Raw genomic sequence first — 19686 nt, 5'->3', positions numbered from 1 at the left:
CAGCTCCGCAGAACGCACAGGTACCCTGCACCTTCCGGCTTTTCCCTGAGAGTTGGGTGCAGGGGCCCTGGGGTCGGCGAGGTGACTGTGGCTTCTCACTTTGAGTCCAGCCATTTGCTCTGGGCCTCTAGGCCTCGCCGCAAACCCTGCTGGTGGGAAAGGGCGGGATCTAGGAGTTAAGAAACGAGGAGGATCTGGTCTGAAGGGCGCTTCAGGGCTCTGCAAGGTCACTGGAGACCTGTTTGCCACCCCCTCGGGGCAGAACCAGAAGAAGAGGAAGGCTGGGCCGTTTGGATGCTGTCACTGCCTGGTTGGCGATCCTGGTCAACTTGCTTAACCTCCTCCAACCTGTTTTCTTGTTGGCAAATCGAGGTGGATGACATCTATCCCAAAGGATTTTTGTGACGTTAATTGAGATAATGTACAGAAGGTGCTCGGCACAGAATACACTAAATAGGAGATGGGGCCGGGGGATAAGTTATTTAAACTCTTTGCTAAGAGGTTTAGTTAGGACCTAAGGAAAGGGTGAGCCTGGGTTTAGGTGAAGGAGTCTCTAGTTCCAGTGAGGAGAAGCGGACAACACTCTACACTGGGAGGGGTGGGGCATGCCCTGGAGGTTGGAGACAGGAAAAGTCATCTTTCCTAGGCACTCTGTTTCTTTCTCAACTATGGAGAATGTGGGGAGTGGGGAGGAGCTGAAAGGGTGAGCCAGAACCAGGAAAAGGGACAGCCGAGTCTGCAAAGCTAAGGCTGTCAAAGTGGCCATCCGTAGGAGGTGACCCCAGAGCTCATCTAGCACCTTCATCCTCAAACTTCCATCAGTCCCCACTCATTCCCCCAACCCTCCCACTCAATCCTCACTCCCTTTTACAGAGGAGAAAATGGAGGCCCAGAGAGGGGAAGTGACACAGGCCAGACCAGATATTTCTTGACTTTGTCTTTCCAGAGCCTGGCACAGTGGCTAGATCAGAGGAGGTGCTCAGTTGAAGCCACATTCAGGAACCCTGAAGAGACTGGAGAAATTCTGAGACAGAATGCTGGGGACAGTTGAGGGAATCAGAGGTCCAGCCCTCCCCTCTCAATACTTCCAGTTCTGGCCCAGGAACAGGACAGCAGGGTGCCTTTTTCCTCCTACTTTGTCATATCTACAGCCTGATATCTCCAGATTCATTCCATCTAAATTCATCCACAGGCCAGACTGAGCTGTGTGAAAACTGAAATGTATAGGGAAGCTTTTGGAGGAAAACCACTCTCCCTTTATTGGGGAGTGGAGTGAACATGATGCCTTCCTGATGCTTGAGAGATGAGAGATGTTGCCAAATATCATCATCATCATCATCATCATAGATGCAATTTATGGGACGTGTTGATCTTAAAAATAACAAGGTCTTAAGCTAGCCAAAATGAGTTTATTCAGGAATAGCAGAGGAATTACAATTTGAGAGAAACAAACTATGGTGAACCATAGGCATGTCGGAGGAGACAAAGGGAAGGTCAGCTTTCATTAGGTTTTAGGAGGAAACTGGATAGGGCTGTGGCAGTTTTCTTTTTCGTTAGCTGCAACTGGTGAGCAGCTTGTTGTTGCTGAGTCAGAAGGAAACCCTTCTTCCTGCTGTGATCTGTAAGCTGCAGTGAGTGATATGTGTGTGAGAGCCCTCTCTTCATGGCTTCCTGACTCCATTTTGATTTAGTTTCCTTTGTTCATTTTCACATTTTCCCCTTTTGATCAAAATCTGTCCTTGAAAACATCGTGTTGAGTCAACATTCTGTTTGGTGTATAGTTTCTGCAGAGGTTGGGCAGGCAACAGGTGCAAAATTTTAAGATTATACAAAGCAAATTAAAAGTAATATGACTTTTTTTCTATGATGGCTTTAAATCATGATCCTAAAGTAGTCAACTGAACAAATAGCAAGTGCACTTGTTCCCTGATCTTGTATAACTGAGTTCCTACTTCTCCAGAGGCGTTTACCCATATGCAACAGGTGGTATATGCTAATGCCACCTTGTTCAAAACCAAGGCTATTGGTTGTCAACAACTACTTTAGCCAAGGAATCAAGTGATCATTGTTAGGTTGCAGAATCAGCTAGCTCTTCTAATGTTAGGGAGAGATTTATGTTCATATTCTCATTGGCACTTTGACCCAAGGGGGAAAGCCTCTCGCTATGGAGGCAAGCCTGGAGTCATGTACGCCCCAGGTAATTCCCATACGAAGATTTAATGGGGAAGATCAGTGGGAAGCTTCAGATTTATTATAGATATTAACAGGGATGGTTAAATATCCCAGTAAACACTGGCCTTCCATTTACCAGCTGTCGAAACATACATAAGTTCATTGAGAGTTTCATTTGCCACAGACAAGGCTAAAGCCAGGTGGTGCACATACGACTTATTAACAGTACCACTATCTGGAATTTACCAGTTGGTCCTTTAGAGCCAAGAGTCAATGACGTTTGGGGAATATTTAAGAAGAAACCATTCTGTTCTGTGGATTTTGTCCCTCAAGGCTGCAAAGAGAGGGGTTATTTCGTTACATCAAGCAGACTTAATACCAGAGGGTCACCACTGTCATGGACATATCGAGGTTTCTGGTAACATATTCAACAGTCAGAAGGTTTCCCCCTTTGGCAATGGATTAGGAAATATGGGTAAGAGCATGGTCTTTCCAAGAAAGAGAGGGAGAAGATAAGGCAAGAAGTAAGAGTAGGGAAAAGATATACAGGCCGGTCATCATGGGAAAGCTGTTTCCTTAAGCTACTGTATGCTTCAGTTCTTGCAAATCTTTACTTTTAGGTCACCAGTTGGGGTGTAGGTCCAGTCAGGGTTTGGTGCTTTCTTTAGATGTGATATATGGATCCAAGAGCCTATTCCTTGGAGTTTCGTGGCACAAGGATTGGTTAACAGTACCTGATAGTGACCTTTCCAATGGGGTTGAAGAGAGTCTTTCTGGAGATGTCTTTTCCAATAGACAACTCTCCAGGTTGTAAGGTATGGTGCTTAAGGTCTTCATGTCCTGGGAGCATGCCATGGAAAGATTGTTCTAATATATGGTTAAGCATAGTTTGTGGGCTCCGAAAGGAGTGGCCCTAAGGTTCAGAAGGACCAATGGCAATGCTTTTGGACAGGGTATTTGAAGGGTCTCTACAGATTTTTCCCGTTGGGTTTGGATGATGCCATTGGTACATTCGACTAGTCCTGGAGACTGGGGATGATAACTGCGGTGAAAATGTTGTAGAACTGGCCATATGGCACAGACTTCTTGTCACACGTGACCAGTAAAGTGGGTTCCCCTATCACTATGAAGTTTGGAGGTGGTCCCCTCAGGTAGGAATGATCTTTTCCAATAGGTTCTTAGCCACAGAGGAGTCAGTAGCCTGTCTACACGGAGAAGCTTCAGTCCAGAAAGAAAACATGCAAATTGTTGCCGAGACATACTTACGCCCGTGAGGTGGGGGAAGCTGTATGAAATCCATCTGCCAAGGCTCACATGGTCCATCAAGCAATGTAAAGTGCCTAGAAGCAGTGAGGACAGATTTTTCTGGGTTGTATTTTAGGAATAAACATCATCCCTGGATCCAACATCTTCCTATGCAATGCTGCATAATACTGGTCTGATATCATCTGCTGAGAATTCAATACTTGGGAAAGCAACATTAAAGTCTGCACCCTGGTGTTAAAATTCACGATATGCAACACTTTAAACAGTGTGTCAACCTGCTCCCTCACTTTGTCATCACCAGTCTGTTCACTCTTGTTCAAAGGGCACTAAGCATTTTTGATGCAATGGTTTTTTTCTCTTGACTTGTTGAAATTTATCAGATATCCCCACTATATGAACCATTTTAGTATTCTGAAGCAGGGGCTGTTTAATAGTAGCGCCAGTGGAATGTCATTCCCAGCCTGGAGAAGGGTTGGGGAAAGCCCCTGTGATTCCTCAGGGTCCCATCATTGGGATGTGGAAGGACATTGGAAAGATTGGTTGGGTGACTGAAGACTCCTGGACCATTTAGTTTATAGCAGCCTTTTTTTCAGTGTCCTGACTTCTTACAGTAACAACAGGTCGGGGGGATTTTGCTTAGAGGCTTCCATCTGCTGAAGCTAGAGATTAAGGATTTTAATGGTCTTTTTCTTAGTGTAATCATCTAAGGTGCAGGCTAATTAGTTTGCCAAACTAAGTCTGCAATGGACATGGTTTCCCATTCTATTCTGGTTCTCTTAACCAAGAGAGAAAAGTCCTGGTTTAGCCCATTGATGAACACAGATTTGAAGCCTACCCAATTGGATTGGACATCCAGAGGGAAACCAGAAATCTCAAAAACATTTGGAGTTGACTGTAATAGCCTGATCCTGTAACAAGGCAGGGGGTGGGTCTCTCATTTGCAGTTCTAGAGATTTTTCAGGATTATCCCAATTAGCTGTTTTCATTCAATGTTGGGCTTGGCCTTTGCCAACAAGCATGTGAACTAGCTGGTATAAATCTGAGGAACCTGACTGGTAAGTCTGGGTAACTGTATTAAATGCCTCTGCAAAATCTATAAGGATCTTCAGTAGCTCTAGGAAAATCCTTGACTATGGCTTTTAGTTTGGCCTTAGTCTAGAGGACATAGGAAATTGGGGGCTTAGCAATAGGATCCTCAGAGGGACTGATATAAAAAATTTTTTTAATATTTTTAAATTTTATTTATTTACTTTTCGCTGGGTCAGGTCTTAGTTGCAACATGCCGGATCTTCGTTGTGGGTTCTTTTGTTGTAGCACACGAGCATAGTTGCCCTGCAGCATGTGGGATCTTAGTTCCCCAACCAGGGATCGAACCCATGTCCCCTCATTGGAAGGCAGATTCTTTACCACTGGACCACCAGGGAAGTCCCAGAGGGACTGATTTTAAAGGAGCAGGTTCTAAGAGGTTCGGATGAAGAGAAAGTTGGGAAAGGTTTGGAGAAAAGGGGAAATTCACTGGGAGGGCTGGAATGAGGATGTGGTGGGTACAAAGGAGATGGAGTATGTGCAGTAGGGGAAGAGGATGAAGAGTCTTCCAATGCATTTTAATCTTCTTGTAATGGTTTATTCACCTCTGTCAATTTAGAAAGGTTTTTTTGTAAAGCCTCAAGATGTCAACTGAAATAGGTATCCCATTCAATTCGTTGTATTTTAAAGTTGTGGTCCTCAAGTTTAGTTCTGAGAGAAACAAATTTGGGGAGATTGAAGCTTCGCCATAATGGCCATTGAAGTTCTAAATGATCTTTGGTTAGGTCAGTCCATTTCATTAAAAATGCAAGTGAGGAGGGACCATAGTTTTTAAACACAGAATGGGCCAGGGTCCCAAAGGAAGGGCCATCCTGAGAGTGTTTATGGGATCCCATAATGTTAACTTAGAAGTTCAGAAAAACAAACAAGTACTCACCAAAAGGACAATGCCTTCAGGAAAACAGATCCTGAATAAAGTCAGAGAACTCAACCAAAAAGAGGGAACTCGAATCTGAGAGGAGGCTTGTGAACCTCTAAGAAGAAGACATCTCACAGGAGCGGAGGGCATGCAGTTCCAGGGGGTTCATCTCCTTCGGATCCCTTAATGGTTGTGATGAAGTGTCACCCTTAAGGACGAAACAGTATTTACAATAACCAGGACATGGAAGCAACCTAAGTGTCCATCGACAGATGAATGGATAAAGATGTGGCACATATATACAATGGAATATTACTCAGCCATAAAAAGAAACAAAATTGAGTTATTTGTAGTGAGGTGGATGGACCTAGAGTCTGTCATACAGAGTGAAGTAAGTCAGAAAGAGAAAAACAAATACCGTATGCTAACACATATATATGGAATCTAAAAAAAAATAATAATAAGGTTATGAAGAACCTAGGGGCAGGACAGGAATAAAGACGCAGATGTAGAAAATGGACTTGAGGATGTGGGGAGGGAGAAGGGTAAGCTGGGACGAAGTGAGAGAGCGGCATGGACTTATATACACTACCAAATGTAAAATAGATAGCTAGTGGGAAGCAGCTGCGTGTAGCACAGGGAGATCAGCTCGGTGTTTTGTGACCACCTAGAGGGGTGGGATAGGGAGGGTGGGAGGGAGATGCAAGAGGGAGGAGATACGGGGATATATGTATATGTATAGCTGATTCACTTTGTTATAAAGCAGAAACTAACACACCATTGCAAAGCAATTATACTCCAATAAAGATGTTAAAAAATAAAACAAAAATGAAACAAGGTCTTAAGCCAACCAAAATAAGTTTATTCATGAATAGCACAGGAATTGCAATTCAGGACAAGCAAACTATGGTGAACCACAGGCAAGTCCAAGGAGACAAAGGGAAGGTCAAGTTTTACCAGGTTTTAGGAAGAAATGGGAGGATAGGAGGGCAGGCCGTGGCAGGGAATTTTTATTGGCTGCAAGTGGCGGGCAGCTTGTTGCTGGGTCAAAAGGAAGCCTTCCTTCTTCCTGCTGGGATCTGTAAGCTGTGGTGAGCAATGAGTGCATGAGAGACCTCCCTTCATGACTTCCTGACTCCATTTTGATTTGGGTTTCCTTTGTTCAATTTCACAGATGCCTGTACAATAAGGCCTTTTTGGACATTACTTCCAGTCTTTACAGCATATTGTGCCAAATGGTGTCATTTAACAGATGAGAAACTTGAGGTTCAGAGGGGTTAAGCATTTTGCCCAAGGCCACACAGCTTTTAAGTGGCCAAGGTATGACGAGCTCAGACCTATCTGTCCCCAAAACTCCAAATCTTCCCTCACCCCACTGTCTCTCTTCCCAAGCCTCTTCACCCTATAAACTTTTCATTGAACAAATACCGACTGGAAATAGATGACTAATGAGGACCTACTGTATAGCACAGGGAACGCTACTCAATACTCCGTAATGACCTATATGGGAAAAGAGTCTAAAAAAGAGTAGATATATGTATGTGTATAACTGATTCACTTTGCTGTGCAGCAGAAACTAACACAATATTTTAAATCAATTATACTCCAATAAAAATTTTTCCAAAAAATGGACATGCTGTGGAAGCACACACGCACACACAAAAATACCGACTGGGCCACACCTCGTGCAGGGCACTGGAGATGCAGTGGTAAACATGCAGAAATATTTCCTTCAGGGAACATACAGTCGTGCCAGAGAGTTGTACCATAAGCAAGTAATAACCAACTCCCAGAATGAGTGTCATGAGAGGGCCACTCAGGGAGCAGAGAACACCCTAGGGCTTGGGGCTGGGAGGGAGCCGAGGGCAGGCAGCTGTTGAGGGCTGCGCTGGCCTCTCCAGTGGGAATGAGGCCCTGGGAGACCCGCTCTTGCACGTGTCCCTCCCCAGGTTGTGAGTTCCAGAGGCTGCCAGCAGGGGGAGCCCATTGCCCAGGCCTGAGTAGCCCCTCAGCTGCTTATGTAACTGGGAAAACTGGGGGAGGAGAACAAACCCCAGGCAGAGGCGCGTCACACAGTAGCACACGCACGTACCTACAATAACACAGAGAAGCTTCATACAGAAAGACGTCACACCCCCAACAGAGCGATGCACAGACACACAGCACACCCACATGCTGCAGAGGAGGGATATATCATTGGGAGGGGAGAGCTCTCCTGTACCCTCCCGATCTGGTCCCTAAAAACTCCACCCAGGCTTACCCAGCACCGAGGCTGATGCCTGCGGTGGGGTGAGCAGAGAAAGGAGGAAGGCGGTCTTTCCATGAGTCTTGGGCCAGCCTCATCAGCCATAAGGGAGGGAGCCTGGGGTTGCAGAGATGTGAGTGAAGCGGGCGGTAGTGATCATGGGGGGCTGTTGTCACTATGCCATCACCAGCCAACTCGCCCTCCTTGTACCACCAGGGGTGGGCATACATCAGACACCAGGCCTATGTTTCCCAGGCTTATTTAACTCACTTCCCCTAAGATGAAATATATACAAGGCACTGAGGTGGTGTCCTGAGTCCTTGAAGATAAGACCCACGCTGTGCCCTAAAGGAATGGATAATCTGGCTGAGATGTCACACTTTACGAGTCACAACCGTGGAGACATTTTTCTCAGAGAGGCACATTCACAGATGGGGCTGTTGACATATTCTCACCTGTGCCAGGTGTGTAACATGATCTCATTTAATCCTCCCAGCACCTCGTGAGGTGAGTGCTATTATCACCCCTGTGGGGAGGCTGAGGCTTACAGGAGTTTAGGAACGTGTCCAAAGTTAATGGATTAGTTACTGTCCAAACTCAGACTTGAACCTCGGGTTGTCTGAGTGAGGAGCCGGTGCTTCTTCTGTTAAACGGCTTCTTAGAGGCAAACGTGGACCAGCATGTGTGTGCAGACACCCCTCTATGGATACGGACAGTGCCTTGGGGACAGAGTGACAAACATATCCAGAAGCGAGCACACATACCCACCAGACATTAGACATGCAGAAGAGCCACAAACACACTCGCAGTCCTTGGCTTCCTTTCTCTTAAATGTGTATAAATCCCAGTTTGGTGGGAGCTCAGGATCACACACAAGAATGTCCTGTGATTTGTGTGTGTTTATGGAAGCCTTGACCCATACTGCCCCGACGAGCCAGATTTTCCCACCCTCCCAAAAGGGGAAATTCTCTCTGCTGACTTGCTGAGAGGCTCAAGTAAAGAGACAAGACAGAGATGGAGCAAAAAACCTACCTTTACCCTGACATCCAACTCATGCAGAGACACACTGAAACAGAGATGCAGACACAGGGACCTGGGTGCACCAAAAGAGAAACACACAGGCAGCATGCACACCCAGACCCACTCACACAACCACAAAGCTACCTCCCACACCCACACACGTTCACACCAGACCCTCTCCCTCCTTCCTTCCTAGCCAGGCATCTGCACCCTCATGGGGGATCGTGTGTGTGTGTGTGTGTGTTTGTGTGTGTGTGTGTGTGTGTGTGTATCTACTCCCTGAACCCTTCTCTAGCCCTGGCTGAGCCCACACTCCTCCCCCAGTTCTCAAACCCTATGCCAAGGGTGCGGCACAGCTCCTCAGGAGCAGGGAAACCACGGACTTCCCTGGCAGTACGGTGTTGAAGACTCCGAGCTTCCACTGCAGGGGGTGCAGGTTTGGTCCCTGGTTGGGAAACTAAGATCCTGCATGCCACGTGGTGTGGCCAAAAAGAGGAGAAGATGAAGAAGAAGAAGAAGAAAAAGAACAGAGAACCCACAACGCCATTGCTGGCCTAGACCTGACTCCGGAGGAAGCCCTGCCATTTCTAAAGCCAGGATTAGTGCCAGCGGCTGCCCACTTTGGAAGGCCGTGGATAGATCCCTCTCCGCTGGAAGCCCCTCCACCCCCCCACAAGTCCCTTGGTCCCCAGTCCCATAAGGCTGGGAGCCTGGGCTCCACCGCAGGTGCTCCCACATCTCTCTCCTCCATTCCCAGCTAGCTGAGAGGGAGCTGCCGGTGCAGACCTATGTCTGGAGGGTGGCATGGGGCTGAGGCAGCTCCCATTGTGTGACGTCACTTCTCCCCCATCACAAGCAGCCGGGGTGGGGCAGTGGGACCGATCAAGGGCAGAAGATGGCAGAGGTATGGCTAGACAGAGGTCTGTGGGCTGCGTGTTGTAGATGAGCCTCCGGGGGCAGGAGGTGGTAAGCGCCTGGTGACTGCCTCTGAGTCAGTGAGCGGGAGACAGGTTTGGAGAACAGGTCGTTCGCAAGTTTGCCCACACCCAGCTCTGAGCAAGGTGAGGAGGAGGCATGGGCGATTGCTAATGCTTCCTGAACACCTGCTGTGTGCCAGGCGCTGCTCTGCACAGCCTGCACTCACACACTCACTCCCTCCGCCCGGTCCTCACAACAACTACGAGGGCTGAGTCCTGTTGCCACCTGCTTTGCAGATGGGAGTGGGAGGCCTGGAGAGGGTATATCCCCCACCCAAGGCCGCCAGGCCAGCACATGGTAGCATCCGAATGCAAGTGCAAGCCGTTTGTCTCCTGAACTTAAGCTGCTAACATTCTTCACCCTCCTGCTCCCCTCACCCTCACACACTTGCTCATATACACACACGTGCACGCACACACACACACACACGCACTCCTGGTGCCTATGCAACCTTTTGAAATAACAGTCTTTTCCCACGAGTGTATCTCCAGCTCCTGGCACATAATGGATGTTTAATAAATATTTGTTCGATGAATGCATGCAGTGCTGAGGCTCAGGAAAAGAGGAATCAATAAGAGGAGTGTGTGTGTGTGTGTGTGTGTGTGTGTGTGTGTGTGTATGTGTGGTATGGAGGGTGGGGTGGGGGGAGAAATGGGCAAAAGGAATTTCACACACGTGCACACACGCACACATACACAGCCCTCTAGAGCTGTCGATATCAAAGGCTCACTTCTACCCCTGGGGCCCCAGCCCTTCCAAGCACCCTGCGTGGGAAAAGAGGACTGAAAGCGGGGTTCACAGGGCTCCCTGAGATGGATGGGGGCCTTAACTCTCCCCTCCAATCAGGACAGAGGACGGGGGATATGAGGCAAGCTCTGGGAAGAGGGTATGGGAGCATGCAGTCCCTGCTTGTCACCATTCCCTGCCCCGGTGCTTCGTGCACTCCAAGCCTCCCTCCCCACAGCCCCGGCACCCCACTATCCACACCTGGACTCTCCAGGAACCTGGCACCCCTTGGTTCTCCTGGCCAAAGAGTAGACAAATGCCCTTTTCCCTAGTCCAACTGAAACAAGGGTGGAATTTTTCCAAAGGCTCTCTGTTGGAAAAGAGAAGGGAAGACAAAGCCAGAAATAAAGACTACAAAAACAAAGAAACAGAGAGGATGGTGAGGGTGAAGGAGCTCACCCTGTGGGGGGAGCGGGCCTGGGGTCCTGATGCTGACATGCCCTCCCCTGCTCCCACAGCACCTGTCCTCAGCCCTTTGATGGCGTTTTCCACTCTGCATTGTTGTCCCAGGCCTGGTTTATGTTTGCCTCTCCATCCTGGCTGCGAGCCACTCAAGGCCACCGCTGGCTCTTCTTGGCTCTGCCCCCATGCCTAGCGCAGTGCCTGGCAAGGAGGAGAAGCGCCACAGATAAGTGCCAAGCAGTTGAGGAAGCGAGGGAGCAAATGGGTGACGGAGAGAGGGGGAAGCTGTGTCCTTTCTCTCATGGCCAGATCGCCTCTACGGTGGGCACTGTTGCCCCCTCTGGAGTTTGTCTGACACTCCACAGACAAACAGACCATCCACAGCTGACAGAAAACTTCTCCTCCTATTTCAGAGCCCTAACCTTCCATCCCTCAGCAGACAACCCAGCCTGGCTTCCTGGGCAGCCTGGGAAGGGCCGAGCTCTGTCCTCTGGGGAGGAAGTGTGCTGAGGCTGGACTCAGCTAAGGAAGAAACTGCAGTCCCAAGACCAGGACATGGAAAAGCCAGGGCAGAAAATATAGTAGTGAACATGCATTGAGCATTTGAATTTTCAAAATAACCCTGTGAATTAGAGCTGATAAGGAAACTGAAGCTCAGAGAAGCTAAACTTTTGTCCAGTGAGTGGTAGATAGGGTTTCTTATCCAGGCATTCTAACTCCACAGTAGTTCCTGACTATGTTGCCATGCAGCTTCTGCGTAGGACAAACGGCAATCCCGAAGAGCCAGTATCTGGGGGAACGACAAGGGTGTGGGTCCAGCCAGCTGGCAGGACAGGGTGATGGGAGTCCAGGTGGGCAGGACTGCCTCATCCAGAGGGCACTGAGGCACCGAGCGCTGGTGCTGAGGATGCCAGCTTCTGAACTAGATGTCCCTGGGGGCAGGTGACTAGACAGAGCAGACCCCCACGTCGGGGGATGAAGCCGGTTAGCTTTAGGAGTTCAGGCATATGAAGTAAAACTTCTGTGTTCTCAACTTAGTCAAAAACTTTGGGGCTGGACTTCTCTGGTGGCACAGTGGTTAAGAATCCACCTGCCAAGGCAGGGGACACGGGTTCGAGCCCTGGTCCGGGAAGATCCCACATGCGGCGGAGCAACTAAGCCCGTGCCCCACAACTACTGAGCCTGCTCTCTAGAGCCCGCGAGCCGCAATTACTGAGCCCTTGTGCCACAACTAGTGAAGCCCATGCTTCTAGAGCCCATGCTCCACGACAAGAGAAGCCACCGCAATGAGAAGACCGTGCATGGCAATGAAGAGTAGCCCCTGCTCACTGCAACTAGAGAAAGCCCATGTGCAGCAACAAAGACCTAATGCAGCCAAAAATAAATAAATAAATAAATAAATTAAAAAAAAAAAAACTTTGTGGCTGAGATTCCAGAATCAGACAACATAGGTCTGGCTGAACCTAGTTCTATTGGCTGTGTTGCCTCCATCCTGTTACTGACTTCCTCTAGCCTTGGTTTCACCGTGTGGAACATGAGAATTAGTACAGTCTTGACCTTATGTTTTTTGAGGACTATTGTGAAGATAAAATAAGAATGTAGGTATCTCGGTGCCTGGCTATGATCAAAGCTAGGGCACATGGCGGAGCAGGACCTGCAGCAAACAGAGGCAGGGAATTCTTCTAAGTGAGCCGTGTCTGTCCCCTGGTTCCCACCCCCTCTGATCTCTGTTTCCCGCTGTCTTTTTCCCTCCACTTCCTGTATTCCTCTTGGAAGAGGGTAACCTCCACGCCTGCTTCAGTTTCCATACACTCCTTATCCCTTCACAATGTTATCTCCAAACTCCACCCTCTATGGAAATAGTTTTCTCAAAGGTCACACCAGTAATTTCTGAGTTCCCCCAAAAGTGAGCAGCTTTCATTTCCCCTTGGCCTCCTGTAGCATCTGAAGCTGTTAGTTCCTTGCTCCTTAAAACTTTTTCCTCTTTCGGTTTCCAGGCCTCCTACTTGGTCTAGTTCCCCCATCTCTCTGGCTTGTCTACTTCTCCATCTTTTGGATCCTCCTTCTCTACACCGGGTGTTACCCAAGGTTCCGTCCAAGATAGTTGGTGCCCCTGGTTCAGTGATCACCTGTGTGCAGGTGACTTCCACAGCCTGCCCTCTCTCCCAAGTTCCAGTCCCCAATTCACCACCCACTGAGCGCCTTCACCTGGAGACCCTGCCAGGAACACCTCAAACTGAATATGCCCCGGGGCAAATGTGCGTCTTCTCTCTCACACAACCTCCTTTCTTCCATACCCTTATCTTAGTTCACTCTGCACCAGTATCCTCCCCCATCTCCAGCGCCTTCCTCTCTCATCCTGACGTACAATCAATTGCCAAATCTTGAAATTCTACCTCCCAGAGTCCCTTTCTCCTCATTGCCATTGCCACTCTCTTGCTCCAGACCCTTATCACCTCTTGGCTAAATTTTTGCCATAACCTCCTACCTGTCTCTCCCTTCCAGCCCAACACCTCGGTCCATGTACACACACCCCCTGCAATCAGTGAACCTTCCGAGAGCATCACTCCCCTGCTCAAAAATCTGAAGTGGCTCCATGTTGCTTATAACAATATTTTTCAAAGTTGCTTGGTGGTAAAAATACAGATTCCCTCTCTCCACCCCTGCCCTTATGGATCGGAAATTCTAAGAGATGGGCTTGCTCTCCTGTATTTGCAATAAGCCCCCGAAGTGATTATTATCATCAGAGCCTTTTAGGAATCACTGGCCTTTAGGATGGCACTTAGTCTGGTGTTCAAGGCCCCCCCATGAAACGGCTCCCACACCCATTCCCAGTATCAGCTCCCTTGTTTCTTTGCGCACTGGGTGCTTCAGGCTTCTGTGCCTGTGCCCATTGTGTTTCCTCTACCCAGAACGTGCTCTCTCCGGTTCTCTGAGTCACAGCTGGATCCTACCTATCCATCAAGACCCAACTAGAATGCCACCTCCTCCCTGCAGGCCTCCTAATTCTTCCAGCTGAGAACCATCTCTTCCTTCTCCGAGCTCCCATCACCCTCTAAACACAACTGTGTGCAGCCAGCAGCCAGCTGTACTGTTCCTTCCCTGTATCTTCTGGGGCATTCCTCTCTCTCGCCATTGCAGCCTGGAGGATTCTGCACGTGTGCTCCTGGGGATAGAGCAGCTCCTTCTCTGCATCCTTATAACCCAGAAGTTATATGTGCAGGTTCTAGAACCAAACTGCTTGGGTTTGAATCACAGCTGCCTTACTTGAGTAAGCATCTTGGGATCTTCATGTCTCAGTTTCCCCATCTATAAAAGAGTTGTTATGAGAATTAAATAAAATAACTCATGGGAAGTGCTCAAGTGCTTGGCATGGTGCCTCATTAACTGTTAGCTCTGAGGAGCTAGGGCTCTTAGACATGATTTGTTCCAACTCTGTTTGCACATCAGATCATCTGGGAGCTTTTAAAAGTTACTGATGGCTGAGTCCCACCTCAGACCAGCTAAAACGTGTTCCCTGGGGTGAGGCCCAGGCATGGGTTATTAGTATACAGCTAGACGTGAGCTGTATACTACCCAGTACACCCCCTCACTCTATTGATGGGAGGTAAAGGACTTCTTCAGGTTCACACGTCTAGTTCATGGTGGAGTGAGTCCTATCTGGCAAGCTTCTGCTCTCCCTCTGGTCCAGCCCAGAGTGATGTCTAATGCTCCATAGCCCAGCCTTTGCTCCTGCATCTTTGGGATGGGAGAATCGCCCAGGTGGGAAGCAGAGCCCAGGCCCACCCAATCTCACTTAGCATAAATGAAAATAAAGAAGGGAGGGGAGCTAGAGGAAATGAGGCACCCCCGAGGGCTCAGAGCTGCCCTTGGGAAGACCAGGTCAAGGGATGGGGTAGAGGGATTTGGTGACTAAAAGGTCATGAGATTCTGACAACAGGACCATGAGGGTGGGAATCTTATTTGCCTTGATTGTAACAGTCTCTCCAGTACTTTGCACAGAACCTGGCACCCAGTAAGTGCTCCAGAAATACTGGGAGAAAGTCTGAAGGATGCAGTGGACTGACCGTGAGCCCACATCATTGACTGAATCATCTGTGGGGGTACTTGGGTTCCTCAGGGGACAAGGCTGAGAACATCCAGACAGGAGCACAAGAGTGAAAGGATCCTGGACTTGCAGAGAAACCAAGGCACAGTGGAGGCCAAGCTCCCCAAGGTCCCAAGGAGAGCTCGCTGTGTGGCACAAGATTTCGGCCCTGTGTGCCAGATGTTTGCAGGGCATCCTGTCCCAGCCGGGCGTCTGGAATGCCAAAGGGGACAGGCAGACAAGCAGAGCTGTATTCTGGGCCAAGTGGAGGGGGCCTGGTTAGGGAAGAAGGAGGTAGAAAGGAGGAGGCTAAGGGGGAACCCGGCTGCCCCTTGATAGGGGGAGCTGGGAGGCGGGGAGATCTGGGCCAGTGGCTGGGTCAGATCTCGGGCCAAAGCAAACCTGCCTCAGGGGGCTGGGGGCTGCTCCCTCCCTGCCCAGATGGAATCAAAGGCAAACAGGAACCCTAGAGGGCCCAGCTGTGACCCCTGCCCCCCACGCTCAGCGGGGCCCCATCCTCCCCATTACCCCTAATAGATTTTTCCCAGCCTGAAGAATCTCTGGAAACAGACTCATCTGTTGTTTATGGATCAAATGCCAGCCGAGAAATGTCAGGTTTCTCCAACCTCACTCCTAGCCCTGCCCTTCTCCCCAAAAGACAGCCAGACCCTTCCTCCTCTCACACAGGCTCTCTGTAAGAAACCAGGGTAGTCTTTGCCCAAACCCTGAGCCCTTCCTTGCTTCTATGCCAAGAGTTGAAAGAATCAGACCCATTTCTGGGGGTCACACTAGTAAACAAAATAGGAGTGCCTGCCCCCTTATATCTCCTTCTGAACCCTGGTCTCCAACAGGTGGTAGAACCACAGGTAAATTTTCCCATTTACCTGAGCTGAGCCATGAGCTGAGGAGGAAGTAGCCTGGAATTTGGGGATATCAGAGCTGCAAAGGGACTTCAGAGATCTTCTAGCCCTACTCCTCGTTATTCAGACGAAGAAGCAAAGCCAGAGTGGGGGTGCCTCTTGCCCAAGGCCACGTGAGCACTCCCACTGAGACCAACCTCGCTGGCCTGTCTTGCAGACATGTGCCTTTTGCATTGGACCATGGTGTGGGCCGCAGGTAGGACAGTGGGAAGACAGGCACAGAGCAGCTCTGGGCCATCGTGCTCAAGGAGGAGGATTGACACGCTCCCCCTGGGCCACACCCCAGTCCTTTCCTTTTCCTCCCCCGGACTTCCACTGTGCGTCTAGGACACAAGCATGGAGCTAACCAAACCCAGAGAGCAGTAAAGAGGGCCAAGAGGTGGGCATGGAGCAGAGGCAGAGAGATGGAGGGAAATTCTTCTGGGTGCTCTTTGCTCTGTTTTCTGAATTCTTTTCTTTTTTTTTTAATTTCAAGAGTTTATTTGAGCAAACATCCATTCCAATCCACCAAATTGGAAGTGGTTAGGAGTGTTTTCCTAAAAGAAGCTAGGAGAAAGACTTACATAAAGAAACTGTGGAAGAAGAGGAAGGAAAATATTTAATGACCGTAGTTTAAAGCCTAGAATTTGTTGTCCTTAGCATTTTGATTTCATGATCTTGAGGCATTTACATGATTGGGTTTGGATTTTGGTTTGCTTACATAGGCTGCCACCTCAATCTAATGGTCTCCTTGTTTAGTTATTTTAATATGACAAACTTAATGAAAAAATTAAATTCAATCAGGAAGCATAATTTTACATTGAATCAAAAGGAAGAAAGGCACTTTATAGTTATTTTTGTTTCCTTGTTACAATCAGACATGTAACCCGGGACTTCCTTTTGTGCTTTGGATTCTATCCTCACTCTGAAGGACTTAATTCCTGAATTTATCTCTGTCTCTGCTGAATTATCAGTTTCTTCTTCTCTACCAGATAATTAACATACATTGACATACAAACATAAGCCTTCATACCAGCCACAGGAAACCAAAGTACAACAAAACACCAACCTCCCATTTCTCTAGGCCCACATCCCTGAATTCTTTATAATGTGGTTTTTTGTTGTTGTTGTTGTTGTTTGCGGTACGTGGACCTCTCACTGTTGTGGCCTCTCCCGTTGCGGAGCACAGCCTCCGGACGCGCAGGCTCGGCGGCCATGGCTCACGGGCCCAGCCGCTCCGCGGCATGTGGGATCTTCCGGGAAAGGGGCACGAACCCGCATCCCCTGCATCGGCAGGCGGACTCTCAACCACTGCGCCACCAGGGAAGCCCTATAATGTGGTTTTAACAATAAAAAAGATAATGAGAATAACCTGGAGGAAAAATTAAAGATGACAGAAACAAGGAGAGACAGAAGAAGAGGTTTTTAGAACACATTTTGCGTAGATTGAAAAGAAAGACCAGAAAGAAAACAGGCGCAGATGTAAAGGGGGGAAAGCAAGTGAGAGAGAAAATCCAACGTGGTCCTTGTGGTGCAGTGGTGAAACTCAGGCAGCAGCAGGACCTGGACAGCCACTCTGCCCACCACGGGGTCACTGCAACCTGCGGGAAGTACAAGGAGAGAGGGCTGCAGAGGAAGAGGCACCTTTCTGGGACACGTGTCATGGCCACTCCAGACCCTCCCAGGCTCCCCGTCCATCCTGTCACCTCAAGACAGCCTCCTCATGGAAGGAGATGTTTTCACTCACTCCCCCAGAAGGCCCTGGGGGCCTGGCAGTGGTGATAAGACCACAGGCGCTGAAGAAGAATGGGAAAAGGGATTCAGAGGGAATGACAGGGGGGAGAAGCGAGGCCGCCCAGAGCGGGCTGGCAGCGGGAAAGGAGGAAGAGCGAGAGCAGGACCGGGGAGCTGGGCCCCGACCAGGACGGGGGCAGAGAAGTGGGGTGAGGGGCGGGCAGAGGGCCAGAGGGGAGGCAGTGCTTCCGGCCCCCCCATTCTCCCTCCCTCGCTCTCTTTCATGATCTTGAAACAACCTTCAAGTCTGGGCTGGAGGCCCCAGGAGACCAGTCACTTAGGAAACAAAACTGTTTCTTGGAGACCTTGAAAGCCCATCTGCAGCTGAGCGGCGTCCCCACCCCCTCCCTGTGCACATACACATTCTCCCATGGCCTCTCACGTACACCCACCCGGCTCCACACGTCCTCCCCACCGGCCACACGTGCACACGCACGCACGCACGCACCCACGCACACACACACCGGGGTCCTAACATGCACTGGTACACAAAGAACTGATTTTTACTACACTGACCACACATCCCCCTCTGGAGTTACCTTGGTTCCTTCCCACCGTCTGTTCCCCACACACAGGACCCCACACAGTCACGCCCCCCTCAGTCAATGACGAGCACACAGGTGCATGTGTGTGCACACACACACGCCAGAATATGCCCTCCTCTGCCTCTCTCTGACCCTCTCTCGGTCTCTCTCTCTCTCTCTCACACACACACACACACACACGCACACCTCCCTCCCAAATCCTCCCATACTAACCAAACACCTGATTCAGAACCGGCCACCCTACCCTTTGTGGACCCCCTATCGGATCTATGACTTTCTCTCAAACCCACCTCCCAGCCCAGTCCCCCTGGCCTTCCCACCTTCTACTTTTAAGTCTTTCTCACTCTCTGCTTTGCTCTTCTTTCCCAAGGGCCTTGATCCAAGCTGGCACCACCGGCTGTGTTCAAAAGAAGCAGGAGCCCGACCAGGCCCCCCAGATCAAAGGACCAGGTGGTGTCTACACTGGCTGATGTCCTGGAGTCTGAGGTCCACCGTGGAGGAGGAGGTAGACTCCCAGAGCCTCCACAATGTCCCGGGCAGGGAGGGTGGTCAGGGATGAGGAATGGGCCCCAGGTGTCCTGTCCACCCTTTCCTTTGAGCCCCAGATGTGCACACACCAGTGCCCTTGGAGCTGCACACTAGCCCAAATGCAGGGCGAGGTGGGGACCCCCCACTAGGCTGTGTGGGCAGAGGAAGGGCACAGTCCCTTCCAGTGTTGGGTCTGGCTAGGGGGACCAGAGCCAGGGCCTTGGAAAGACTGGGCAGTAGTGGGAGGTACCAGGGGGGTGAGGGTGGGGAGTGAAAGCTAGGAGAGCCCAGTGCCAGAATTCTACAGACCCTCAAGTTCCGGGGCTGTGTTCTACCTCACCTTGTGTCCTGCAGAGGGCAAGGCAGAAGATAACCCAGATACTCCAACTTAGGAACCGAGGAACAGGTGCTTCCTAAATCCCAAGGCATCTCTCATCCACCCCTACCCCAGGGCAAGGCTGCCCTCTGTGTGGAGTGCCCCCCACACGTGGGGCACTCTTCCCCTGACTTCTTCAGGCAGTCTCTCCTGACGTCTAACCACCAGCCTTCTTGTTACGTCTTCAGCTACTTCTCTTGCTCTCCCCTCTACACACCTGGGCTTGAACTGGGATCTGTTTTCTCCTCATTGTTTCTTCCCACTACCTGTTCCCCCCAGGTCCAAATTCAAGGCCAGTTAAGGAGCCCATGTGGAGAAGGTGTCTACCCCATTCCACCTACCCTTCCTGCTGCAACCCAGGTGGAGAAGGAGGACTGATGCAGGGTGTAACCTACCGGATCCCTGTAATGGAAAATCCCAACTGCAGGCCCGGAGGGGGCCAGTTATTTGGGGAGTTCAGAGCCTTGTGCCCTGAGAGTGGACTTGCTGAGGAGAGGTTGATAAACCCTCTGTGGGGAGTTCCCTCTGGGGTCAGAGAGGGACCAGCCCAGCCAGCAGAAACCTCAGGCCTCTGGCCCAAGGGCCCCAAGCCCGCCCTCCTCTCCTCCTAACTTCCTTTCAAGCTTCCCAGCCAGGGCTCAGA

The sequence above is a fragment of the Mesoplodon bidens genome (genome assembly GCF_964165515.1).
Source record: "Mesoplodon bidens genome assembly, chromosome: 2".
Taxonomy (NCBI): Eukaryota; Metazoa; Chordata; class Mammalia; order Artiodactyla; family Ziphiidae; genus Mesoplodon; species Mesoplodon bidens.
This window is presented reverse-complemented; position numbering follows the sequence as displayed.